The sequence below is a fragment of the Thunnus maccoyii genome, chromosome 24, assembly GCF_910596095.1.
Source record: "Thunnus maccoyii chromosome 24, fThuMac1.1, whole genome shotgun sequence".
NCBI lineage: Eukaryota > Metazoa > Chordata > Actinopteri > Scombriformes > Scombridae > Thunnus > Thunnus maccoyii.
Genome location: NC_056556.1, coordinates 17870639 through 17891659, shown reverse-complemented (window position 1 = coordinate 17891659; position 21021 = coordinate 17870639). Strand labels below are relative to the sequence as shown.

At 57.8% G+C, this 21021-nt stretch overlaps 58 non-coding genes across 58 annotated transcripts; all 58 read left to right on the top strand.

Annotated features, from left to right (window-relative positions):
- The first annotated feature begins 80 nt into the window (after positions 1-80).
- On the top strand, positions 81-199 carry LOC121892729. Its single transcript, XR_006094697.1, has one exon. It is a non-coding gene; the product is annotated as a 5S ribosomal RNA (ribosomal RNA).
- Positions 200-421: 222 nt separating this feature from the next.
- On the top strand, positions 422-540 carry LOC121893176. Its single transcript, XR_006095089.1, has one exon. It is a non-coding gene; the product is annotated as a 5S ribosomal RNA (ribosomal RNA).
- Positions 541-764: 224 nt separating this feature from the next.
- On the top strand, positions 765-883 carry LOC121893175. Its single transcript, XR_006095088.1, has one exon. It is a non-coding gene; the product is annotated as a 5S ribosomal RNA (ribosomal RNA).
- A 253-nt stretch (positions 884-1136) lies between these two features.
- LOC121892828 lies at positions 1137-1255 on the top strand. Its single transcript, XR_006094793.1, has one exon. It is a non-coding gene; the product is annotated as a 5S ribosomal RNA (ribosomal RNA).
- Positions 1256-1509: 254 nt separating this feature from the next.
- Positions 1510-1628, top strand: LOC121893346. Its single transcript, XR_006095254.1, has one exon. It is a non-coding gene; the product is annotated as a 5S ribosomal RNA (ribosomal RNA).
- Positions 1629-1884: 256 nt separating this feature from the next.
- LOC121893174 lies at positions 1885-2003 on the top strand. The gene has a single exon (XR_006095087.1). It is a non-coding gene; the product is annotated as a 5S ribosomal RNA (ribosomal RNA).
- A 222-nt stretch (positions 2004-2225) lies between these two features.
- LOC121893173 lies at positions 2226-2344 on the top strand. Its single transcript, XR_006095086.1, has one exon. It is a non-coding gene; the product is annotated as a 5S ribosomal RNA (ribosomal RNA).
- Positions 2345-2568: 224 nt separating this feature from the next.
- LOC121893172 lies at positions 2569-2687 on the top strand. Its single transcript, XR_006095085.1, has one exon. It is a non-coding gene; the product is annotated as a 5S ribosomal RNA (ribosomal RNA).
- Positions 2688-2940: 253 nt separating this feature from the next.
- LOC121892827 lies at positions 2941-3059 on the top strand. The gene has a single exon (XR_006094792.1). It is a non-coding gene; the product is annotated as a 5S ribosomal RNA (ribosomal RNA).
- Positions 3060-3313: 254 nt separating this feature from the next.
- LOC121893345 lies at positions 3314-3432 on the top strand. The gene has a single exon (XR_006095253.1). It is a non-coding gene; the product is annotated as a 5S ribosomal RNA (ribosomal RNA).
- Positions 3433-3688: 256 nt separating this feature from the next.
- On the top strand, positions 3689-3807 carry LOC121893171. The gene has a single exon (XR_006095084.1). It is a non-coding gene; the product is annotated as a 5S ribosomal RNA (ribosomal RNA).
- A 222-nt stretch (positions 3808-4029) lies between these two features.
- LOC121893170 lies at positions 4030-4148 on the top strand. Its single transcript, XR_006095083.1, has one exon. It is a non-coding gene; the product is annotated as a 5S ribosomal RNA (ribosomal RNA).
- Positions 4149-4372: 224 nt separating this feature from the next.
- LOC121893169 lies at positions 4373-4491 on the top strand. Its single transcript, XR_006095082.1, has one exon. It is a non-coding gene; the product is annotated as a 5S ribosomal RNA (ribosomal RNA).
- Positions 4492-4747: 256 nt separating this feature from the next.
- Positions 4748-4866, top strand: LOC121893168. The gene has a single exon (XR_006095081.1). It is a non-coding gene; the product is annotated as a 5S ribosomal RNA (ribosomal RNA).
- A 256-nt stretch (positions 4867-5122) lies between these two features.
- LOC121893343 lies at positions 5123-5241 on the top strand. The gene has a single exon (XR_006095252.1). It is a non-coding gene; the product is annotated as a 5S ribosomal RNA (ribosomal RNA).
- A 256-nt stretch (positions 5242-5497) lies between these two features.
- Positions 5498-5616, top strand: LOC121893166. Its single transcript, XR_006095079.1, has one exon. It is a non-coding gene; the product is annotated as a 5S ribosomal RNA (ribosomal RNA).
- Positions 5617-5872: 256 nt separating this feature from the next.
- On the top strand, positions 5873-5991 carry LOC121893237. The gene has a single exon (XR_006095147.1). It is a non-coding gene; the product is annotated as a 5S ribosomal RNA (ribosomal RNA).
- A 222-nt stretch (positions 5992-6213) lies between these two features.
- Positions 6214-6332, top strand: LOC121893165. Its single transcript, XR_006095078.1, has one exon. It is a non-coding gene; the product is annotated as a 5S ribosomal RNA (ribosomal RNA).
- Positions 6333-6586: 254 nt separating this feature from the next.
- LOC121893164 lies at positions 6587-6705 on the top strand. Its single transcript, XR_006095077.1, has one exon. It is a non-coding gene; the product is annotated as a 5S ribosomal RNA (ribosomal RNA).
- Positions 6706-6927: 222 nt separating this feature from the next.
- Positions 6928-7046, top strand: LOC121893163. Its single transcript, XR_006095076.1, has one exon. It is a non-coding gene; the product is annotated as a 5S ribosomal RNA (ribosomal RNA).
- A 256-nt stretch (positions 7047-7302) lies between these two features.
- LOC121892580 lies at positions 7303-7421 on the top strand. The gene has a single exon (XR_006094554.1). It is a non-coding gene; the product is annotated as a 5S ribosomal RNA (ribosomal RNA).
- A 253-nt stretch (positions 7422-7674) lies between these two features.
- LOC121893341 lies at positions 7675-7793 on the top strand. The gene has a single exon (XR_006095250.1). It is a non-coding gene; the product is annotated as a 5S ribosomal RNA (ribosomal RNA).
- A 256-nt stretch (positions 7794-8049) lies between these two features.
- On the top strand, positions 8050-8168 carry LOC121893162. Its single transcript, XR_006095075.1, has one exon. It is a non-coding gene; the product is annotated as a 5S ribosomal RNA (ribosomal RNA).
- A 254-nt stretch (positions 8169-8422) lies between these two features.
- Positions 8423-8541, top strand: LOC121893161. Its single transcript, XR_006095074.1, has one exon. It is a non-coding gene; the product is annotated as a 5S ribosomal RNA (ribosomal RNA).
- A 224-nt stretch (positions 8542-8765) lies between these two features.
- Positions 8766-8884, top strand: LOC121893160. Its single transcript, XR_006095073.1, has one exon. It is a non-coding gene; the product is annotated as a 5S ribosomal RNA (ribosomal RNA).
- Positions 8885-9140: 256 nt separating this feature from the next.
- On the top strand, positions 9141-9259 carry LOC121893316. The gene has a single exon (XR_006095225.1). It is a non-coding gene; the product is annotated as a 5S ribosomal RNA (ribosomal RNA).
- A 254-nt stretch (positions 9260-9513) lies between these two features.
- Positions 9514-9632, top strand: LOC121893158. The gene has a single exon (XR_006095072.1). It is a non-coding gene; the product is annotated as a 5S ribosomal RNA (ribosomal RNA).
- A 254-nt stretch (positions 9633-9886) lies between these two features.
- LOC121893224 lies at positions 9887-10005 on the top strand. The gene has a single exon (XR_006095135.1). It is a non-coding gene; the product is annotated as a 5S ribosomal RNA (ribosomal RNA).
- A 254-nt stretch (positions 10006-10259) lies between these two features.
- LOC121893212 lies at positions 10260-10378 on the top strand. The gene has a single exon (XR_006095124.1). It is a non-coding gene; the product is annotated as a 5S ribosomal RNA (ribosomal RNA).
- A 254-nt stretch (positions 10379-10632) lies between these two features.
- LOC121892808 lies at positions 10633-10751 on the top strand. The gene has a single exon (XR_006094773.1). It is a non-coding gene; the product is annotated as a 5S ribosomal RNA (ribosomal RNA).
- A 224-nt stretch (positions 10752-10975) lies between these two features.
- LOC121892572 lies at positions 10976-11094 on the top strand. Its single transcript, XR_006094547.1, has one exon. It is a non-coding gene; the product is annotated as a 5S ribosomal RNA (ribosomal RNA).
- Positions 11095-11348: 254 nt separating this feature from the next.
- On the top strand, positions 11349-11467 carry LOC121893201. The gene has a single exon (XR_006095113.1). It is a non-coding gene; the product is annotated as a 5S ribosomal RNA (ribosomal RNA).
- Positions 11468-11689: 222 nt separating this feature from the next.
- Positions 11690-11808, top strand: LOC121893157. Its single transcript, XR_006095071.1, has one exon. It is a non-coding gene; the product is annotated as a 5S ribosomal RNA (ribosomal RNA).
- Positions 11809-12062: 254 nt separating this feature from the next.
- LOC121892807 lies at positions 12063-12181 on the top strand. Its single transcript, XR_006094772.1, has one exon. It is a non-coding gene; the product is annotated as a 5S ribosomal RNA (ribosomal RNA).
- Positions 12182-12405: 224 nt separating this feature from the next.
- Positions 12406-12524, top strand: LOC121892571. The gene has a single exon (XR_006094546.1). It is a non-coding gene; the product is annotated as a 5S ribosomal RNA (ribosomal RNA).
- Positions 12525-12778: 254 nt separating this feature from the next.
- LOC121892749 lies at positions 12779-12897 on the top strand. Its single transcript, XR_006094716.1, has one exon. It is a non-coding gene; the product is annotated as a 5S ribosomal RNA (ribosomal RNA).
- Positions 12898-13121: 224 nt separating this feature from the next.
- LOC121892670 lies at positions 13122-13240 on the top strand. Its single transcript, XR_006094640.1, has one exon. It is a non-coding gene; the product is annotated as a 5S ribosomal RNA (ribosomal RNA).
- A 224-nt stretch (positions 13241-13464) lies between these two features.
- Positions 13465-13583, top strand: LOC121892610. Its single transcript, XR_006094584.1, has one exon. It is a non-coding gene; the product is annotated as a 5S ribosomal RNA (ribosomal RNA).
- Positions 13584-13839: 256 nt separating this feature from the next.
- On the top strand, positions 13840-13958 carry LOC121893156. The gene has a single exon (XR_006095070.1). It is a non-coding gene; the product is annotated as a 5S ribosomal RNA (ribosomal RNA).
- A 224-nt stretch (positions 13959-14182) lies between these two features.
- LOC121892569 lies at positions 14183-14301 on the top strand. The gene has a single exon (XR_006094544.1). It is a non-coding gene; the product is annotated as a 5S ribosomal RNA (ribosomal RNA).
- A 254-nt stretch (positions 14302-14555) lies between these two features.
- On the top strand, positions 14556-14674 carry LOC121893189. The gene has a single exon (XR_006095102.1). It is a non-coding gene; the product is annotated as a 5S ribosomal RNA (ribosomal RNA).
- A 222-nt stretch (positions 14675-14896) lies between these two features.
- LOC121892628 lies at positions 14897-15015 on the top strand. Its single transcript, XR_006094601.1, has one exon. It is a non-coding gene; the product is annotated as a 5S ribosomal RNA (ribosomal RNA).
- Positions 15016-15269: 254 nt separating this feature from the next.
- On the top strand, positions 15270-15388 carry LOC121893178. The gene has a single exon (XR_006095091.1). It is a non-coding gene; the product is annotated as a 5S ribosomal RNA (ribosomal RNA).
- Positions 15389-15642: 254 nt separating this feature from the next.
- LOC121892761 lies at positions 15643-15761 on the top strand. Its single transcript, XR_006094728.1, has one exon. It is a non-coding gene; the product is annotated as a 5S ribosomal RNA (ribosomal RNA).
- A 254-nt stretch (positions 15762-16015) lies between these two features.
- Positions 16016-16134, top strand: LOC121892521. The gene has a single exon (XR_006094494.1). It is a non-coding gene; the product is annotated as a 5S ribosomal RNA (ribosomal RNA).
- Positions 16135-16390: 256 nt separating this feature from the next.
- Positions 16391-16509, top strand: LOC121893154. The gene has a single exon (XR_006095068.1). It is a non-coding gene; the product is annotated as a 5S ribosomal RNA (ribosomal RNA).
- Positions 16510-16733: 224 nt separating this feature from the next.
- LOC121892699 lies at positions 16734-16852 on the top strand. Its single transcript, XR_006094668.1, has one exon. It is a non-coding gene; the product is annotated as a 5S ribosomal RNA (ribosomal RNA).
- Positions 16853-17106: 254 nt separating this feature from the next.
- Positions 17107-17225, top strand: LOC121892698. Its single transcript, XR_006094667.1, has one exon. It is a non-coding gene; the product is annotated as a 5S ribosomal RNA (ribosomal RNA).
- A 254-nt stretch (positions 17226-17479) lies between these two features.
- LOC121892829 lies at positions 17480-17598 on the top strand. The gene has a single exon (XR_006094794.1). It is a non-coding gene; the product is annotated as a 5S ribosomal RNA (ribosomal RNA).
- Positions 17599-17854: 256 nt separating this feature from the next.
- Positions 17855-17973, top strand: LOC121893167. The gene has a single exon (XR_006095080.1). It is a non-coding gene; the product is annotated as a 5S ribosomal RNA (ribosomal RNA).
- Positions 17974-18195: 222 nt separating this feature from the next.
- LOC121892602 lies at positions 18196-18314 on the top strand. Its single transcript, XR_006094576.1, has one exon. It is a non-coding gene; the product is annotated as a 5S ribosomal RNA (ribosomal RNA).
- Positions 18315-18568: 254 nt separating this feature from the next.
- On the top strand, positions 18569-18687 carry LOC121893155. The gene has a single exon (XR_006095069.1). It is a non-coding gene; the product is annotated as a 5S ribosomal RNA (ribosomal RNA).
- A 222-nt stretch (positions 18688-18909) lies between these two features.
- LOC121892601 lies at positions 18910-19028 on the top strand. Its single transcript, XR_006094575.1, has one exon. It is a non-coding gene; the product is annotated as a 5S ribosomal RNA (ribosomal RNA).
- Positions 19029-19282: 254 nt separating this feature from the next.
- On the top strand, positions 19283-19401 carry LOC121893153. The gene has a single exon (XR_006095067.1). It is a non-coding gene; the product is annotated as a 5S ribosomal RNA (ribosomal RNA).
- A 224-nt stretch (positions 19402-19625) lies between these two features.
- Positions 19626-19744, top strand: LOC121892697. Its single transcript, XR_006094666.1, has one exon. It is a non-coding gene; the product is annotated as a 5S ribosomal RNA (ribosomal RNA).
- Positions 19745-20000: 256 nt separating this feature from the next.
- LOC121893360 lies at positions 20001-20119 on the top strand. The gene has a single exon (XR_006095268.1). It is a non-coding gene; the product is annotated as a 5S ribosomal RNA (ribosomal RNA).
- A 256-nt stretch (positions 20120-20375) lies between these two features.
- Positions 20376-20494, top strand: LOC121893152. The gene has a single exon (XR_006095066.1). It is a non-coding gene; the product is annotated as a 5S ribosomal RNA (ribosomal RNA).
- A 222-nt stretch (positions 20495-20716) lies between these two features.
- On the top strand, positions 20717-20835 carry LOC121893151. The gene has a single exon (XR_006095065.1). It is a non-coding gene; the product is annotated as a 5S ribosomal RNA (ribosomal RNA).
- Positions 20836-21021: the final 186 nt, after the last annotated feature.

Here is a 21021-nt window from a genome sequence, read left to right as displayed (position 1 = left end):
GTCTGACGAGCGACATCCCTAAAAGGCCCATGCATGGTACCTTGGACAGCTTAAAAGGCCCATGCGTGGTACCTTGGACAGCTTACGGCCATACCACCCTGAACACGCCCGATCTCATCTGATCTCGGAAGCTAAGCAGGGTCGGGCCTGGTTAGTACTTGGATGGGAGACCGCCTGGGAATACCAGGTGCTGTAAGCTTTTTCACTTTTCTCCACAAGCGCCCACCCGCCGTGTTTAACGTAGGGATCCTCTCTCTTGTTTTCCTCCGTGTCTGTGCAGAACTGTGCGCGGGAGTCCCACTCTGGTATTTCTCCGACGGAGGAATGGATCGGAACGCTCTCCCCGCAGCTGCCGCCTGGGCGTTGAAGGCGCGTCTGACGAGCGACATCCCTAAAAGGCCCATGCGTGGTACCTTGGACAGCTTACGGCCATACCACCCTGAACACGCCCGATCTCGTCTGATCTCGGAAGCTAAGCAGGGTCGGGCCTGGTTAGTACTTGGATGGGAGACCGCCTGGGAATACCAGGTGCTGTAAGCTTTTTCACTTTTCTCCACAAGCGCCCGCCCGCCGTGTTTAACGTAGGGATCCTCTCTCTTGTTTTCCTCCGTGTCTGTGCAGAACTGTGCGCGGGAGTCCCACTCTCTGGTATTTCTCCGACGGAGGAATGGATCGGAACGCTCTCCCCGCAGCTGCCGCCTGGGCGTTGAAGGCGCGTCTGACGAGCGACATCCCTAAAAGGCCCATGCGTGGTACCTTGGACAGCTTACGGCCATACCACCCTGAACACGCCCGATCTCGTCTGATCTCGGAAGCTAAGCAGGGTCGGGCCTGGTTAGTACTTGGATGGGAGACCGCCTGGGAATACCAGGTGCTGTAAGCTTTTTCACTTTTCTCCACAAGCGCCCGCCCGCCGTGTTTAACGTAGGGATCCTCTCTCTTGTTTTCCTCCGTGTCTGTGCAGAACTGTGCGCGGGAGTCCCACTCTCTGGTATTTCTCCGACGGAGGAATGGATCGGAACGCTCTCCCCGCAGCTGCCTGGGCGTTGAAGGCGCGTCTGATGAGCGACATCCCTAAAAGGCCCATGCGTGGTACCTTGGACAGCTTAAAAGGCCCATGCGTGGTACCTTGGGCAGCTTACGGCCATACCACCCTGAACAAGCCCGATCTCGTCTGATCTCGGAAGCTAAGCAGGGTCGGGCCTGGTTAGTACTTGGATGGGAGACCGCCTGGGAATACCATGTGCTGTAAGCTTTTTCACTTTTCTCCACAAGCGCCCGCCCGCCGTGTTTAACGTAGGGATCCTCTCTCTTGTTTTCCTCTGTGTCTGTGCAGAACTGTGCGCGGGAGTCCCACTCTGGTATTTCTCCGACGGAGGAATGGATCGGAACGCTCTCCGCGCAGCTGCCGCCTGGGCGTTGAAGGCGCGTCTGACGAGCGACATCCCTAAAAGGCCCATGCGTGGTACCTTGGACAGCTTAAAAGGCCCATGCGTGGTACCTTGGACAGCTTGCGGCCATACCACCCTGAACACGCCCGATCTCGTCTGATCTCGGAAGCTAAGCAGGGTCGGGCCTGGTTAGTACTTGGATGGGAGACCGCCTGGGAATACCAGGTGCTGTAAGCTTTTTCACTTTTCTCCACAAGCGCCCGCCCGCCGTGTTTAACGTAGGGATCCTCTCTCTTGTTTTCCTCCGTGTCTGTGCAGAACTGTGCGCGGGAGTCCCACTCTCTGGTATTTCTCCGACGGAGGAATGCATCGGAACGCTCTCCCCGCAGCTGCCGCCTGGGCGTTGAAGGCGCGTCTGATGAGCGACATCCCTAAAAGGCCCATGCGTGGTACCTTGGACAGCTTAAAAGGCCCATGCGTGGTACCTTGGGCAGCTTACGGCCATACCACCCTGAACACGCCCGATCTCGTCTGATCTCGGAAGCTAAGCAGGGTCGGGCCTGGTTAGTACTTGGATGGGAGACCGCCTGGGAATACCAGGTGCTGTAAGCTTTTTCACTTTTCTCCACAAGCGCCCGCCCGCCGTGTTTAACGTAGGGATCCTCTCTCTTGTTTTCCTCCGTGTCTGTGCAGAACTGTGCGCGGGAGTCCCACTCTGGTATTTCTCCGACGGAGGAATGGATCGGAACGCTCTCCCCGCAGCTGCCGCCTGGGCGTTGAAGGCGCGTCTGACGAGCGACATCCCTAAAAGGCCCATGCGTGGTACCTTGGACAGCTTACGGCCATACCACCCTGAACACGCCCGATCTCGTCTGATCTCGGAAGCTAAGCAGGGTCGGGCCTGGTTAGTACTTGGATGGGAGACCGCCTGGGAATACCAGGTGCTGTAAGCTTTTTCACTTTTCTCCACAAGCGCCCGCCCGCCGTGTTTAACGTAGGGATCCTCTCTCTTGTTTTCCTCCGTGTCTGTGCAGAACTGTGCGCGGGAGTCCCACTCTCTGGTATTTCTCCGACGGAGGAATGGATCGGAACGCTCTCCCCGCAGCTGCCGCCTGGGCGTTGAAGGCGCGTCTGACGAGCGACATCCCTAAAAGGCCCATGCGTGGTACCTTGGACAGCTTACGGCCATACCACCCTGAACACGCCCGATCTCGTCTGATCTCGGAAGCTAAGCAGGGTCGGGCCTGGTTAGTACTTGGATGGGAGACCGCCTGGGAATACCAGGTGCTGTAAGCTTTTTCACTTTTCTCCACAAGCGCCCGCCCGCCGTGTTTAACGTAGGGATCCTCTCTCTTGTTTTCCTCCGTGTCTGTGCAGAACTGTGCGCGGGAGTCCCACTCTCTGGTATTTCTCCGACGGAGGAATGGATCGGAACGCTCTCCCCGCAGCTGCCTGGGCGTTGAAGGCGCGTCTGATGAGCGACATCCCTAAAAGGCCCATGCGTGGTACCTTGGACAGCTTAAAAGGCCCATGCGTGGTACCTTGGGCAGCTTACGGCCATACCACCCTGAACAAGCCCGATCTCGTCTGATCTCGGAAGCTAAGCAGGGTCGGGCCTGGTTAGTACTTGGATGGGAGACCGCCTGGGAATACCATGTGCTGTAAGCTTTTTCACTTTTCTCCACAAGCGCCCGCCCGCCGTGTTTAACGTAGGGATCCTCTCTCTTGTTTTCCTCTGTGTCTGTGCAGAACTGTGCGCGGGAGTCCCACTCTGGTATTTCTCCGACGGAGGAATGGATCGGAACGCTCTCCGCGCAGCTGCCGCCTGGGCGTTGAAGGCGCGTCTGACGAGCGACATCCCTAAAAGGCCCATGCGTGGTACCTTGGACAGCTTAAAAGGCCCATGCGTGGTACCTTGGACAGCTTGCGGCCATACCACCCTGAACACGCCCGATCTCGTCTGATCTCGGAAGCTAAGCAGGGTCGGGCCTGGTTAGTACTTGGATGGGAGACCGCCTGGGAATACCAGGTGCTGTAAGCTTTTTCACTTTTCTCCACAAGCGCCCGCCCGCCGTGTTTAACGTAGGGATCCTCTCTCTTGTTTTCCTCCGTGTCTGTGCAGAACTGTGCGCGGGAGTCCCACTCTCTGGTATTTCTCCGACGGAGGAATGCATCGGAACGCTCTCCCCGCAGCTGCCGCCTGGGCGTTGAAGGCGCGTCTGATGAGCGACATCCCTAAAAGGCCCATGCGTGGTACCTTGGACAGCTTAAAAGGCCCATGCGTGGTACCTTGGGCAGCTTACGGCCATACCACCCTGAACACGCCCGATCTCGTCTGATCTCGGAAGCTAAGCAGGGTCGGGCCTGGTTAGTACTTGGATGGGAGACCGCCTGGGAATACCAGGTGCTGTAAGCTTTTTCACTTTTCTCCACAAGCGCCCGCCCGCCGTGTTTAACGTAGGGATCCTCTCTCTTGTTTTCCTCCGTGTCTGTGCAGAACTGTGCGCGGGAGTCCCACTCTGGTATTTCTCCGACGGAGGAATGGATCGGAACGCTCTCCCCGCAGCTGCCGCCTGGGCGTTGAAGGCGCGTCTGACGAGCGACATCCCTAAAAGGCCCATGCGTGGTACCTTGGACAGCTTACGGCCATACCACCCTGAACACGCCCGATCTCGTCTGATCTCGGAAGCTAAGCAGGGTCGGGCCTGGTTAGTACTTGGATGGGAGACCGCCTGGGAATACCAGGTGCTGTAAGCTTTTTCACTTTTCTCCACAAGCGCCCGCCCGCCGTGTTTAACGTAGGGATCCTCTCTCTTGTTTTCCTCCGTGTCTGTGCAGAACTGTGCGCGGGAGTCCCACTCTCTGGTATTTCTCCGACGGAGGAATGGATCGGAACGCTCTCCCCGCAGCTGCCGCCTGGGCGTTGAAGGCGCGTCTGACGAGCGACATCCCTAAAAGGCCCATGCGTGGTACCTTGGACAGCTTACGGCCATACCACCCTGAACACGCCCGATCTCGTCTGATCTCGGAAGCTAAGCAGGGTCGGGCCTGGTTAGTACTTGGATGGGAGACCGCCTGGGAATACCAGGTGCTGTAAGCTTTTTCACTTTTCTCCACAAGCGCCCGCCCGCCGTGTTTAACGTAGGGATCCTCTCTCTTGTTTTCCTCCGTGTCTGTGCAGAACTGTGCGCGGGAGTCCCACTCTCTGGTATTTCTCCGACGGAGGAATGGATCGGAACGCTCTCCCCGCAGCTGCCGCCTGGGCGTTGAAGGCGCGTCTGACGAGCGACATCCCTAAAAGGCCCATGCGTGGTACCTTGGACAGCTTAAAAGGCCCATGCGTGGTACCTTGGACAGCTTACGGCCATACCACCCTGAACACGCCCGATCTCGTCTGATCTCGGAAGCTAAGCAGGGTCGGGCCTGGTTAGTACTTGGATGGGAGACCGCCTGGGAATACCAGGTGCTGTAAGCTTTTTCACTTTTCTCCACAAGCGCCCGCCCGCCGTGTTTAACGTAGGGATCCTCTCTCTTGTTTTCCTCCGTGTCTGTGCAGAACTGTGCGCGGGAGTCCCACTCTCTGGTATTTCTCCGACGGAGGAATGGATCGGAACGCTCTCCCCGCAGCTGCCGCCTGGGCGTTGAAGGCGCGTCTGACGAGCGACATCCCTAAAAGGCCCATGCGTGGTACCTTGGACAGCTTAAAAGGCCCATGCGTGGTACCTTGGACAGCTTGCGGCCATACCACCCTGAACACGCCCGATCTCGTCTGATCTCGGAAGCTAAGCAGGGTCGGGCCTGGTTAGTACTTGGATGGGAGACCGCCTGGGAATACCAGGTGCTGTAAGCTTTTTCACTTTTCTCCACAAGCGCCCGCCCGCCGTGTTTAACGTAGGGATCCTCTCTCTTGTTTTCCTCCGTGTCTGTGCAGAACTGTGCGCGGGAGTCCCACTCTCTGGTATTTCTCCGACGGAGGAATGCATCGGAACGCTCTCCCCGCAGCTGCCGCCTGGGCCTTGAAGGCGCGTCTGACGAGCGACATCCCTAAAAGGCCCATGCGTGGTACCTTGGACAGCTTAAAAGGCCCATGCGTGGTACCTTGGATAGCTTACGGCCATACCACCCTGAACACGCCCGATCTCGTCTGATCTCGGAAGCTAAGCAGGGTCGGGCCTGGTTAGTACTTGGATGGGAGACCGCCTGGGAATACCAGGTGCTGTAAGCTTTTTCACTTTTCTCCACAAGCGCCCGCCCGCCGTGTTTAACGTAGGGATCCTCTCTCTTGTTTTCCTCCGTGTCTGTGCAGAACTGTGCGCGGGAGTCCCACTCTCTGGTATTTCTCCGACGGAGGAATGGATCGGAACGCTCTCCCCGCAGCTGCCGCCTGGGCGTTGAAGGCGCGTCTGACGAGCGACATCCCTAAAAGGCCCATGCGTGGTACCTTGGACAGCTTAAAAGGCCCATGCGTGGTACCTTGGACAGCTTACGGCCATACCACCCTGAACACGCCCGATCTCGTCTGATCTCGGAAGCTAAGCAGGGTAGGGCCTGGTTAGTACTTGGATGGGAGACCGCCTGGGAATACCAGGTGCTGTAAGCTTTTTCACTTTTCTCCACAAGCGCCCGCCCGCCGTGTTTAACGTAGGGATCCTCTCTCTTGTTTTCCTCCGTGTCTGTGCAGAACTGTGCGCGGGAGTCCCACTCTGGTATTTCTCCGACGGAGGAATGGATCGGAACGCTCTCCCCGCAGCTGCCGCCTGGGCGTTGAAGGCGCGTCTGACGAGCGACATCCCTAAAAGGCCCATGCGTGGTACCTTGGACAGCTTACGGCCATACCACCCTGAACACGCCCGATCTCGTCTGATCTCGGAAGCTAAGCAGGGTCGGGCCTGGTTAGTACTTGGATGGGAGACCGCCTGGGAATACCAGGTGCTGTAAGCTTTTTCACTTTTCTCCACAAGCGCCCGCCCGCCGTGTTTAACGTAGGGATCCTCTCTCTTGTTTTCCTCCGTGTCTGTGCAGAACTGTGCGCGGGAGTCCCACTCTGGTATTTCTCCGACGGAGGAATGGATCGGAACGCTCTCCCCGCAGCTGCCGCCTGGGCGTTGAAGGCGCGTCTGACGAGCGACATCCCTAAAAGGCCCATGCGTGGTACCTTGGACAGCTTAAAAGGCCCATGCGTGGTACCTTGGATAGCTTACGGCCATACCACCCTGAACACGCCCGATCTCGTCTGATCTCGGAAGCTAAGCAGGGTCGGGCCTGGTTAGTACTTGGATGGGAGACCGCCTGGGAATACCAGGTGCTGTAAGCTTTTTCACTTTTCTCCACAAGCGCCCGCCCGCCGTGTTTAACGTAGGGATCCTCTCTCTTGTTTTCCTCCGTGTCTGTGCAGAACTGTGCGCGGGAGTCCCACTCTGGTATTTCTCCGACGGAGGAATGGATCGGAACGCTCTCCCCGCAGCTGCCGCCTGGGCGTTGAAGGCGCGTCTGACGAGCGACATCCCTAAAAGGCCCATGCGTGGTACCTTGGACAGCTTACGGCCATACCACCCTGAACACGCCCGATCTCGTCTGATCTCGGAAGCTAAGCAGGGTCGGGCCTGGTTAGTACTTGGATGGGAGACCGCCTGGGAATACCAGGTGCTGTAAGCTTTTTCACTTTTCTCCACAAGCGCCCGCCCGCCGTGTTTAACGTAGGGATCCTCTCTCTTGTTTTCCTCCGTGTCTGTGCAGAACTGTGCGCGGGAGTCCCACTCTCTGGTATTTCTCCGACGGAGGAATGGATCGGAACGCTCTCCCCGCAGCTGCCGCCTGGGCGTTGAAGGCGCGTCTGATGAGCGACATCCCTAAAAGGCCCATGCGTGGTACCTTGGACAGCTTAAAAGGCCCATGCGTGGTACCTTGGGCAGCTTACGGCCATACCACCCTGAACAAGCCCGATCTCGTCTGATCTCGGAAGCTAAGCAGGGTCGGGCCTGGTTAGTACTTGGATGGGAGACCGCCTGGGAATACCAGGTGCTGTAAGCTTTTTCACTTTTCTCCACAAGCGCCCGCCCGCCGTGTTTAACGTAGGGATCCTCTCTCTTGTTTTCCTCCGTGTCTGTGCAGAACTGTGCGCGGGAGTCCCACTCTCTGGTATTTCTCCGACGGAGGAATGGATCGGAACGCTCTCCCCGCAGCTGCCTGGGCGTTGAAGGCGCGTCTGACGAGCGACATCCCTAAAAGGCCCATGCGTGGTACCTTGGACAGCTTAAAAGGCCCATGCGTGGTACCTTGGACAGCTTGCGGCCATACCACCCTGAACACGCCCGATCTCGTCTGATCTCGGAAGCTAAGCAGGGTCGGGCCTGGTTAGTACTTGGATGGGAGACCGCCTGGGAATACCAGGTGCTGTAAGCTTTTTCACTTTTCTCCACAAGCGCCCGCCCGCCGTGTTTAACGTAGGGATCCTCTCTCTTGGTTTCCTCCGTGTCTGTGCAGAACTGTGCGCGGGAGTCCCACTCTCTGGTATTTCTCCGACGGAGGAATGGATCGGAACGCTCTCCCCGCAGCTGCCGCCTGGGCGTTGAAGGCGCGTCTGATGAGCGACATCCCTAAAAGGCCCATGCGTGGTACCTTGGACAGCTTAAAAGGCCCATGCGTGGTACCTTGGGCAGCTTACGGCCATACCACCCTGAACACGCCCGATCTCGTCTGATCTCGGAAGCTAAGCAGGGTCGGGCCTGGTTAGTACTTGGATGGGAGACCGCCTGGGAATACCAGGTGCTGTAAGCTTTTTCACTTTTCTCCACAAGCGCCCGCCCGCCGTGTTTAACGTAGGGATCCTCTCTCTTGTTTTCCTCCGTGTCTGTGCAGAACTGTGCGCGGGAGTCCCACTCTGGTATTTCTCCGACGGAGGAATGGATCGGAACGCTCTCCGCGCAGCTGCCGCCTGGGCGTTGAAGGCGCGTCTGAGGAGCGACATCCCTAAAAGGCCCATGCGTGGTACCTTGGACAGCTTAAAAGGCCCATGCGTGGTACCTTGGACAGCTTACGGCCATACCACCCTGAACACGCCCGATCTCGTCTGATCTCGGAAGCTAAGCAGGGTCGGGCCTGGTTAGTACTTGGATGGGAGACCGCCTGGGAATACCAGGTGCTGTAAGCTTTTTCACTTTTCTCCACAAGCGCCCGCCCGCCGTGTTTAACGTAGGGATCCTCTCTCTTGTTTTCCTCCGTGTCTGTGCAGAACTGTGCGCGGGAGTCCCACTCTCTGGTATTTCTCCGACGGAGGAATGGATCGGAACGCTCTCCCCGCAGCTGCCGCCTGGGCGTTGAAGGCGCGTCTGACGAGCGACATCCCTAAAAGGCCCATGCGTGGTACCTTGGACAGCTTACGGCCATACCACCCTGAACACGCCCGATCTCGTCTGATCTCGGAAGCTAAGCAGGGTCGGGCCTGGTTAGTACTTGGATGGGAGACCGCCTGGGAATACCAGGTGCTGTAAGCTTTTTCACTTTTCTCCACAAGCGCCCGCCCGCCGTGTTTAACGTAGGGATCCTCTCTCTTGTTTTCCTCCGTGTCTGTGCAGAACTGTGCGCGGGAGTCCCACTCTCTGGTATTTCTCCGACGGAGGAATGGATCGGAACGCTCTCCCCGCAGCTGCCGCCTGGGCGTTGAAGGCGCGTCTGACGAGCGACATCCCTAAAAGGCCCATGCGTGGTACCTTGGACAGCTTAAAAGGCCCATGCGTGGTACCTTGGACAGCTTACGGCCATACCACCCTGAACACGCCCGATCTCGTCTGATCTCGGAAGCTAAGCAGGGTGGGGCCTGGTTAGTACTTGGATGGGAGACCGCCTGGGAATACCAGGTGCTGTAAGCTTTTTCACTTTTCTCCACAAGCGCCCGCCCGCCGTGTTTAACGTAGGGATCCTCTCTCTTGTTTTCCTCTGTGTCTGTGCAGAACTGTGCGCGGGAGTCCCACTCTGGTATTTCTCCGACGGAGGAATGGATCGGAACGCTCTCCCCGCAGCTGCCGCCTGGGCGTTGAAGGCGCGTCTGACGAGCGACATCCCTAAAAGGCCCATGCATGGTACCTTGGACAGCTTAAAAGGCCCATGCGTGGTACCTTGGACAGCTTACGGCCATACCACCCTGAACACGCCCGATCTCGTCTGATCTCGGAAGCTAAGCAGGGTCGGGCCTGGTTAGTACTTGGATGGGAGACCGCCTGGGAATACCAGGTGCTGTAAGCTTTTTCACTTTTCTCCACAAGCGCCCGCCCGCCGTGTTTAACGTAGGGATCCTCTCTCTTGTTTTCCTCCGTGTCTGTGCAGAACTGTGCGCGGGAGTCCCACTCTGGTATTTCTCCGACGGAGGAATGGATCGGAACGCTCTCCCCGCAGCTGCCGCCTGGGCGTTGAAGGCGCGTCTGACGAGCGACATCCCTAAAAGGCCCATGCGTGGTACCTTGGACAGCTTAAAAGGCCCATGCGTGGTACCTTGGACAGCTTACGGCCATACCACCCTGAACACGCCCGATCTCGTCTGATCTCGGAAGCTAAGCAGGGTAGGGCCTGGTTAGTACTTGGATGGGAGACCGCCTGGGAATACCAGGTGCTGTAAGCTTTTTCACTTTTCTCCACAAGCGCCCGCCCGCCGTGTTTAACGTAGGGATCCTCTCTCTTGTTTTCCTCCGTGTCTGTGCAGAACTGTGCGCGGGAGTCCCACTCTGGTATTTCTCCGACGGAGGAATGGATCGGAACGCTCTCCCCGCAGCTGCCGCCTGGGCGTTGAAGGCGCGTCTGACGAGCGACATCCCTAAAAGGCCCATGCGTGGTACCTTGGACAGCTTAAAAGGCCCATGCGTGGTACCTTGGACAGCTTACGGCCATACCACCCTGAACACGCCCGATCTCGTCTGATCTCGGAAGCTAAGCAGGGTAGGGCCTGGTTAGTACTTGGATGGGAGACCGCCTGGGAATACCAGGTGCTGTAAGCTTTTTCACTTTTCTCCACAAGCGCCCGCCCGCCGTGTTTAACGTAGGGATCCTCTCTCTTGTTTTCCTCCGTGTCTGTGCAGAACTGTGCGCGGGAGTCCCACTCTGGTATTTCTCCGACGGAGGAATGGATCGGAACGCTCTCCCCGCAGCTGCCGCCTGGGCGTTGAAGGCGCGTCTGACGAGCGACATCCCTAAAAGGCCCATGCGTGGTACCTTGGACAGCTTAAAAGGCCCATGCGTGGTACCTTGGACAGCTTACGGCCATACCACCCTGAACACGCCTGATCTCGTCTGATCTCGGAAGCTAAGCAGGGTCGGTCCTGGTTAGTACTTGGATGGGAGACCGCCTGTGAATACCAGGTGCTGTAAGCTTTTTCACTTTTCTCCACAAGCGCCCGCCCGCCGTGTTTAACGTAGGGATCCTCTCTCTTGTTTTCCTCCGTGTCTGTGCAGAACTGTGCGCGGGAGTCCCACTCTCTGGTATTTCTCCGACGGAGGAATGGATCGGAACGCTCTCCCCGCAGCTGCCGCCTGGGCGTTGAAGGCGCGTCTGACGAGCGACATCCCTAAAAGGCCCATGCGTGGTACCTTGGACAGCTTACGGCCATACCACCCTGAACACGACCGATCTCGTCTGATCTCGGAAGCTAAGCAGGGTCGGGCCTGGTTAGTACTTGGATGGGAGACCGCCTGGGAATACCAGGTGCTGTAAGCTTTTTCACTTTTCTCCACAAGCGCCCGCCCGCCGTGTTTAACGTAGGGATCCTCTCTCTTGTTTTCCTCCGTGTCTGTGCAGAACTGTGCGCGGGAGTCCCACTCTGGTATTTCTCCGACGGAGGAATGGATCGGAACGCTCTCCCCGCAGCTGCCGCCTGGGCGTTGAAGGCGCGTCTGACGAGCGACATCCCTAAAAGGCCCATGCGTGGTACCTTGGACAGCTTAAAAGGCCCATGCGTGGTACCTTGGACAGCTTACGGCCATACCACCCTGAACACGCCCGATCTCGTCTGATCTCGGAAGCTAAGCAGGGTAGGGCCTGGTTAGTACTTGGATGGGAGACCGCCTGGGAATACCAGGTGCTGTAAGCTTTTTCACTTTTCTCCACAAGCGCCCGCCCGCCGTGTTTAACGTAGGGATCCTCTCTCTTGTTTTCCTCCGTGTCTGTGCAGAACTGTGCGCGGGAGTCCCACTCTGGTATTTCTCCGACGGAGGAATGGATCGGAACGCTCTCCCCGCAGCTGCCGCCTGGGCGTTGAAGGCGCGTCTGACGAGCGACATCCCTAAAAGGCCCATGCGTGGTACCTTGGACAGCTTACGGCCATACCACCCTGAACACGCCCGATCTCGTCTGATCTCGGAAGCTAAGCAGGGTCGGGCCTGGTTAGTACTTGGATGGGAGACCGCCTGGGAATACCAGGTGCTGTAAGCTTTTTCACTTTTCTCCACAAGCGCCCGCCCGCCGTGTTTAACGTAGGGATCCTCTCTCTTGTTTTCCTCCGTGTCTGTGCAGAACTGTGCGCGGGAGTCCCACTCTGGTATTTCTCCGACGGAGGAATGGATCGGAACGCTCTCCCCGCAGCTGCTGCCTGGGCGTTGAAGGCGCGTCTGACGAGCGACATCCCTAAAAGGCCCATGCGTGGTACCTTGGACAGCTTAAAAGGCCCATGCGTGGTACCTTGGACAGCTTACGGCCATACCACCCTGAACACGCCTGATCTCGTCTGATCTCGGAAGCTAAGCAGGGTCGGTCCTGGTTAGTACTTGGATGGGAGACCGCCTGTGAATACCAGGTGCTGTAAGCTTTTTCACTTTTCTCCACAAGCGCCCGCCCGCCGTGTTTAACGTAGGGATCCTCTCTCTTGTTTTCCTCCGTGTCTGTGCAGAACTGTGCGCGGGAGTCCCACTCTCTGGTATTTCTCCGACGGAGGAATGGATCGGAACGCTCTCCCCGCAGCTGCCGCCTGGGCGTTGAAGGCGCGTCTGACGAGCGACATCCCTAAAAGGCCCATGCGTGGTACCTTGGACAGCTTACGGCCATACCACCCTGAACACGACCGATCTCGTCTGATCTCGGAAGCTAAGCAGGGTCGGGCCTGGTTAGTACTTGGATGGGAGACCGCCTGGGAATACCAGGTGCTGTAAGCTTTTTCACTTTTCTCCACAAGCGCCCGCCCGCCGTGTTTAACGTAGGGATCCTCTCTCTTGTTTTCCTCCGTGTCTGTGCAGAACTGTGCGCGGGAGTCCCACTCTGGTATTTCTCCGACGGAGGAATGGATCGGAACGCTCTCCCCGCAGCTGCCGCCTGGGCGTTGAAGGCGCGTCTGAGGAGCGACATCCCTAAAAGGCCCATGCGTGGTACCTTGGACAGCTTAAAAGGCCCATGCGTGGTACCTTGGACAGCTTACGGCCATACCACCCTGAACACGCCCGATCTCGTCTGATCTCGGAAGCTAAGCAGGGTCGGTCCTGGTTAGTACTTGGATGGGAGACCGCCTGTGAATACCAGGTGCTGTAAGCTTTTTCACTTTTCTCCACAAGCGCCCGCCCGCCGTGTTTAACGTAGGGATCCTCTCTCTTGTTTTCCTCCGTGTCTGTGCAGAACTGTGCGCGGGAGTCCCACTCTCTGGTATTTCTCCGACGGAGGAATGGATCGGAACGCTCTCCCCGCAGCTGCCGCCTGGGCGTTGAAGGCGCGTCTGACGAGCGACATCCCTAAAAGGCCCATGCGTGGTACCTTGGACAGCTTACGGCCATACCACCCTGAACACGACCGATCTCGTCTGATCTCGGAAGCTAAGCAGGGTGGGGCCTGGTTAGTACTTGGATGGGAGACCGCCTGGGAATACCAGGTGCTGTAAGCTTTTTCACTTTTCTCCACAAGCGCCCGCCCGCCGTGTTTAACGTAGGGATCCTCTCTCTTGTTTTCCTCCGTGTCTGTGCAGAACTGTGCGCGGGAGTCCCACTCTCTGGTATTTCTCCGACGGAGGAATGGATCGGAACGCTCTCCCCGCAGCTGCCGCCTGGGCGTTGAAGGCGCGTCTGACGAGCGACATCCCTAAAAGGCCCATGCGTGGTACCTTGGACAGCTTACGGCCATACCACCCTGAACACGCCCGATCTCGTCTGATCTCGGAAGCTAAGCAGGGTCAGGCCTGGTTAGTACTTGGATGGGAGACCGCCTGGGAATACCAGGTGCTGTAAGCTTTTTCACTTTTCTCCACAAGCGCCCGCCCGCCGTGTTTAACGTAGGGATCCTCTCTCTTGTTTTCCTCCGTGTCTGTGCAGAACTGTGCGCGGGAGTCCCACTCTCTGGTATTTCTCCGACGGAGGAATGGATCGGAACGCTCTCCCCGCAGCTGCCGCCTGGGCGTTGAAGGCGCGTCTGACGAGCGACATCCCTAAAAGGCCCATGCGTGGTACCTTGGACAGCTTAAAAGGCCCATGCGTGGTACCTTGGACAGCTTACGGCCATACCACCCTGAACACGCCCGATCTCGTCTGATCTCGGAAGCTAAGCAGGGTCGGGCCTGGTTAGTACTTGGATGGGAGACCGCCTGGGAATACCAGGTGCTGTAAGCTTTTTCACTTTTCTCCACAAGCGCCCGCCCGCCGTGTTTAACGTAGGGATCCTCTCTCTTGTTTTCCTCCGTGTCTGTGCAGAACTGTGCGCGGGAGTCCCACTCTCTGGTATTTCTCCGACGGAGGAATGGATCGGAACGCTCTCCCCGCAGCTGCCGCCTGGGCGTTGAAGGCGCGTCTGACGAGCGACATCCCTAAAAGGCCCATGCGTGGTACCTTGGACAGCTTACGGCCATACCACCCTGAACACGACCGATCTCGTCTGATCTCGGAAGCTAAGCAGGGTCGGGCCTGGTTAGTACTTGGATGGGAGACCGCCTGGGAATACCAGGTGCTGTAAGCTTTTTCACTTTTCTCCACAAGCGCCCGCCCGCCGTGTTTAACGTAGGGATCCTCTCTCTTGTTTTCCTCCGTGTCTGTGCAGAACTGTGCGCGGGAGTCCCACTCTGGTATTTCTCCGACGGAGGAATGGATCGGAACGCTCTCCCCGCAGCTGCCGCCTGGGCGTTGAAGGCGCGTCTGACGAGCGACATCCCTAAAAGGCCCATGCGTGGTACCTTGGACAGCTTAAAAGGCCCATGCGTGGTACCTTGGACAGCTTACGGCCATACCACCCTGAACACGCCCGATCTCGTCTGATCTCGGAAGCTAAGCAGGGTAGGGCCTGGTTAGTACTTGGATGGGAGACCGCCTGGGAATACCAGGTGCTGTAAGCTTTTTCACTTTTCTCCACAAGCGCCCGCCCGCCGTGTTTAACGTAGGGATCCTCTCTCTTGTTTTCCTCCGTGTCTGTGCAGAACTGTGCGCGGGAGTCCCACTCTGGTATTTCTCCGACGGAGGAATGGATCGGAACGCTCTCCCCGCAGCTGCCGCCTGGGCGTTGAAGGCGCGTCTGACGAGCGACATCCCTAAAAGGCCCATGCGTGGTACCTTGGACAGCTTACGGCCATACCACCCTGAACACGCCCGATCTCGTCTGATCTCGGAAGCTAAGCAGGGTCGGGCCTGGTTAGTACTTGGATGGGAGACCGCCTGGGCATACCAGGTGCTGTAAGCTTTTTCACTTTTCTCCACAAGCGCCCGCCCGCCGTGTTTAACGTAGGGATCCTCTCTCTTGTTTTCCTCCGTGTCTGTGCAGAACTGTGCGCGGGAGTCCCACTCTGGTATTTCTCCGACGGAGGAATGGATCGGAACGCTCTCCCCGCAGCTGCCGCCTGGGCGTTGAAGGCGCGTCTGACGAGCGACATCCCTAAAAGGCCCATGCGTGGTACCTTGGACAGCTTAAAAGGCCCATGCGTGGTACCTTGGACAGCTTACGGCCATACCACCCTGAACACGCCCGATCTCGTCTGATCTCGGAAGCTAAGCAGGGTAGGGCCTGGTTAGTACTTGGATGGGAGACCGCCTGGGAATACCAGGTGCTGTAAGCTTTTTCACTTTTCTCCACAAGCGCCCGCCCGCCGTGTTTAACGTAGGGATCCTCTCTCTTGTTTTCCTCCGTGTCTGTGCAGAACTGTGCGCGGGAGTCCCACTCTGGTATTTCTCCGACGGAGGAATGGATCGGAACGCTCTCCCCGCAGCTGCCGCCTGGGCGTTGAAGGCGCGTCTGACGAGCGACATCCCTAAAAGGCCCATGCGTGGTACCTTGGACAGCTTAAAAGGCCCATGCATGGTACCTTGGACAGCTTACGGCCATACCACCCTGAACACGCCCGATCTCATCTGATCTCGGAAGCTAAGCAAGGTCGGGCCTAGTTAGTACTTGGATGGGAGACCGCCTGGGAATACCAGGTGCTGTAAGCTTTTTCACTTTTCTCCACAAGCCTCCGCCCGCCGTGTTTAACGTAGGGATCCTCTCTCTTGTTTTCCTCCGTGTCTGTGCAGAACTGTGCGCGGGAGTCCCACTCTGGTATTTCTCCGACGGAGGAATGGATCGGAACGCTCTCCCCGCAGCTGCCGCCTGGGCGTTGAAGGCGCGTCTGACGAGCGACATCCCTAAAAGGCCCATGCGTGGTACCTTGGACAGCTTAAAAGGCCCATGCGTGGTACCTTGGACAGCTTACGGCCATACCACCCAGAACACGCCCGATCTCGTCTGATCTCGGAAGCTAAGCAGGGTCGGGCCTGGTTAGTACTTGGATGGGAGACCGCCTGGGAATACCAGGTGCTGTAAGCTTTTTCACTTTTCTCCACAAGCGCCCGCCCGCCGTGTTTAACGTAGGGATCCTCTCTCTTGTTTTCCTCCGTGTCTGTGCAGAACTGTGCGCGGGAGTCCCACTCTCTGGTATTTCTCCGACGGAGGAATGGATCGGAACGCTCTCCCCGCAGCTGCCGCCTGGGCGTTGAAGGCGCGTCTGACGAGCGACATCCCTAAAAGGCCCATGCGTGATACCTTGGACAGCTTAAAAGGCCCATGCGTGGTACCTTGGACAGCTTACGGCCATACCACCCTGAACACGCCCGATCTCGTCTGATCTCGGAAGCTAAGCAGGGTCGGGCCTGGTTAGTACTTGGATGGGAGACCGCCTGGGAATACCAGGTGCTGTAAGCTTTTTCACTTTTCTACACAAGCGCCCGCCCGCCGTGTTTAACGTAGGGATCCTCTCTCTTGTTTTCCTCCGTGTCTGTGCAGAACTGTGCGCGGGAGTCCCACTCTCTGGTATTTCTCCGACGGAGGAATGGATCGGAACGCTCTCCCCGCAGCTGCCGCCTGGGCGTTGAGGGCGCGTCTGACGAGCGACATCCCTAAAAGGCCCATGCGTGGTACCTTGGACAGCTTACGGCCATACCACCCTGAACACGCCCGATCTCGTCTGATCTCGGAAGCTAAGCAGGGTCGGGCCTGGTTAGTACTTGGATGGGAGACCGCCTGGGAATACCAGATGCTGTAAGCTTTTTCACTTTTCTCCACAAGCGCCCGCCCGCCGTGTTTAACGTAGGGATCCTCTCTCTTGTTTTCCTCCGTGTCTGTGCAGAACTGTGCGCGGGAGTCCCACTCTGGTATTTCTCCGACGGAGGAATGGATCGGAACGCTCTCCCCGCAGCTGCCGCCTGGGCGTTGAAGGCGCGTCTGACGAGCGACATCCCTAAAAGGCCCATGCGTGATACCTTGGACAGCTTAAAAGGCCCATGCGTGGTACCTTGGACAGCTTACGGCCATACCACCCTGAACACGCCCGATCTCGTCTGATCTCGGAAGCTAAGCAGGGTCGGGCCTGGTTAGTACTTGGATGGGAGACCGCCTGGGAATACCAGATGCTGTAAGCTTTTTCACTTTTCTCCACAAGCGCCCGCCCGCCGTGTTTAACGTAGGGATCCTCTCTCTTGTTTTCCTCCGTGTCTGTGCAGAACTGTGCGCGGGAGTCCCACTCTGGTATTTCTCCGACGGAGGAATGGATCGGAACGCTCTCCCCGCAGCTGCCGCCTGGGCGTTGAAGGCGCGTCTGACGAGCGACATCCCTAAAAGGCCCATGCGTGGTACCTTGGACAGCTTAAAAGGCCCATGCGTGGTACCTTGGACAGCTTACGGCCATACCACCCTGAACACGCCCGATCTCGTCTGATCTCGGAAGCTAAGCAGGGTCGGTCCTGGTTAGTACTTGGATGGGAGACCGCCTGGGAATACCAGGTGCTTTAAGCTTTTTCACTTTTCTCCACAAGCGCCCGCCCGCCGTGTTTAACGTAGGGATCCTCTCTCTTGTTTTCCTCCGTGTCTGTGCAGAACTGTGCGCGGGAGTCCCACTCTCTGGTATTTCTCCGACGGAGGAATGGATCGGAACGCTCTCCCCGCAGCTGCCGCCTGGGCGTTGAAGGCGCGTCTGACGAGCGACATCCCTAAAAGGCCCATGCGTGGTACCTTGGACAGCTTAAAAGGCCCATGCGTGGTACCTTGGACAGCTTACGGCCATACCACCCTGAACACGCCCGATCTCGTCTGATCTCGGAAGCTAAGCAGGGTAGGGCCTGGTTAGTACTTGGATGGGAGACCGCCTGGGAATACCAGGTGCTGTAAGCTTTTTGACTTTTCTCCACAAGCGCCCGCCCGCCGTGTTTAACGTAGGGATCCTCTCTCTTGTTTTCCTCCGTGTCTGTGCAGAACTGTGCGCGGGAGTCCCACTCTGGTATTTCTCCGACGGAGGAATGGATCGGAACGCTCTCCCCGCAGCTGCCGCCTGGGCGTTGAAGGCGCGTCTGACGAGCGACATCCCTAAAAGGCCCATGCGTGGTACCTTGGACAGCTTACGGCCATACCACCCTGAACACGCCCGATCTCGTCTGATCTCGGAAGCTAAGAAGGGTCGGGCCTGGTTAGTACTTGGATGGGAGACCGCCTGGGAATACCAGGTGCTGTAAGCTTTTTCACTTTTCTCCACAAGCGCCCGCCCGCCGTGTTTAACGTAGGGATCCTCTCTCTTGTTTTCCTCCGTGTCTGTGCAGAACTGTGCGCGGGAGTCCCACTCTGGTATTTCTCCGACGGAGGAATGGATCGGAACGCTCTCCCCGCAGCTGCCGCCTGGGCGTTGAAGGCGCGTCTGACGAGCGACATCCCTAAAAGGCCCATGCGTGGTACCTTGGACAGCTTAAAAGGCCCATGCGTGGTACCTTGGACAGCTTACGGCCATACCACCCTGAACACGCCCGATCTCGTCTGATCTCGGAAGCTAAGCAGGGTAGGGCCTGGTTAGTACTTGGATGGGAGACCGCCTGGGAATACCAGGTGCTGTAAGCTTTTTGACTTTTCTCCACAAGCGCCCGCCCGCCGTGTTTAACGTAGGGATCCTCTCTCTTGTTTTCCTCCGTGTCTGTGCAGAACTGTGCGCGGGAGTCCCACTCTGGTATTTCTCCGACGGAGGAATGGATCGGAACGCTCTCCCCGCAGCTGCCGCCTGGGCGTTGAAGGCGCGTCTGACGAGCGACATCCCTAAAAGGCCCATGCGTGGTACCTTGGACAGCTTACGGCCATACCACCCTGAACACGCCCGATCTCGTCTGATCTCGGAAGCTAAGAAGGGTCGGGCCTGGTTAGTACTTGGATGGGAGACCGCCTGGGAATACCAGGTGCTGTAAGCTTTTTCACTTTTCTCCACAAGCGCCCGCCCGCCGTGTTTAACGTAGGGATCCTCTCTCTTGTTTTCCTCCGTGTCTGTGCAGAACTGTGCGCGGGAGTCCCACTCTGGTATTTCTCCGACGGAGGAATGGATCGGAACGCTCTCCCCGCAGCTGCCGCCTGGGCGTTGAAGGCGCGTCTGACGAGCGACATCCCTAAAAGGCCCATGCGTGGTACCTTGGACAGCTTAAAAGGCCCATGCGTGGTACCTTGGACAGCTTACGGCCATACCACCCTGAACACGCCCGATCTCGTCTGATCTCGGAAGCTAAGCAGGGTCGGGCCTGGTTAGTACTTGGATGGGAGACCGCCTGGGAATACCAGGTGCTGTAAGCTTTTTCACTTTTCTCCACAAGCGCCCGCCCGCCGTGTTTAACGTAGGGATCCTCTCTCTTGTTTTCCTCCGTGTCTGTGCAGAACTGTGCGCGGGAGTCCCACTCTCTGGTATTTCTCCGACGGAGGAATGGATCGGAACGCTCTCCCCGCAGCTGCCGCCTGGGCGTTGAGGGCGCGTCTGACGAGCGACATCCCTAAAAGGCCCATGCGTGGTACCTTGGACAGCTTACGGCCATACCACCCTGAACACGCCCGATCTCGTCTGATCTCGGAAGCTAAGCAGGGTCGGGCCTGGTTAGTACTTGGATGGGAGACCGCCTGGGAATACCAGATGCTGTAAGCTTTTTCACTTTTCTCCACAAGCGCCCGCCCGCCGTGTTTAACGTAGGGATCCTCTCTCTTGTTTTCCTCCGTGTCTGTGCAGAACTGTGCGCGGGAGTCCCACTCTCTGGTATTTCTCCGACGGAGGAATGGATCGGAACGCTCTCCCCGCAGCTGCCGCCTGGGCGTTGAAGGCGCGTCTGACGAGCGACATCCCTAAAAGGCCCATGCGTGGTACCTTGGACAGCTTAAAAGGCCCATGCGTGGTACCTTGGACAGCTTACGGCCATACCACCCTGAACACGCCCGATCTCGTCTGATCTCGGAAGCGAAGCAGGGTCGGGCCTGGTTAGTACTTGGATGGGAGACCGCCTGGGAATACCAGGTGCTGTAAGCTTTTTCACTTTTCTCCACAAGCGCCCGCCCGCCGTGTTTAACGTAGGGATCCTCTCTCTTGTTTTCCTCCGTGTCTGTGCAGAACTGTGCGCGGGAGTCCCACTCTCTGGTATTTCTCCGACGGAGGAATGGATCGGAACACTCTCCCCGCAGCTGCCGCCTGGGCGTTGAAGGCGCGTCTGACGAGCGACATCCCTAAAAGGCCCATGCGTGGTACCTTGGACAGCTTAAAAGGCCCATGCGTGGTACCTTAGACAGCTTACGGCCATACCACCCTGAACACGCCCGATCTCGTCTGATCTCGGAAGCTAAGCAGGGTCGGGCCTGGTTAGTACTTGGATGGGAGACCGCCTGGGAATACCAGGTGCTGTAAGCTTTTTCACTTTTCTCCACAAGCGCCCGCCCGCCGTGTTTAACGTAGGGATCCTCTCTCTTGTTTTCCTCCGTGTCTGTGCAGAACTGTGCGCGGGAGTCCCACTCTGGTATTTCTCCGACGGAGGAATGGATCGGAACGCTCTCCCCGCAGCTGCCGCCTGGGCGTTGAAGGCGCGTCTGAGGAGCGACATCCCTAAAAGGCCCATGCGTGGTACCTTGGACAGCTTACGGCCATACCACCCTGAACACGCCCGATCTCGTCTGATCTCGGAAGCTAAGCAGGGTCGGGCCTGGTTAGTACTTGGATGGGAGACCGCCTGGGAATACCAGGTGCTGTAAGCTTTTTCACTTTTCTCCACAAGCGCCCGCCCGCCGTGTTTAACGTAGGGATCCTCTCTCTTGTTTTCCTCCGTGTCTGTGCAGAACTGTGAGCGGGAGTCCCACTCTCTGGTATTTCTCCGACGGAGGAATGGATCGGAACGCTCTCCCCGCAGCTGCCGCCTGGGTGTTGAAGGCGCGTCTGACGAG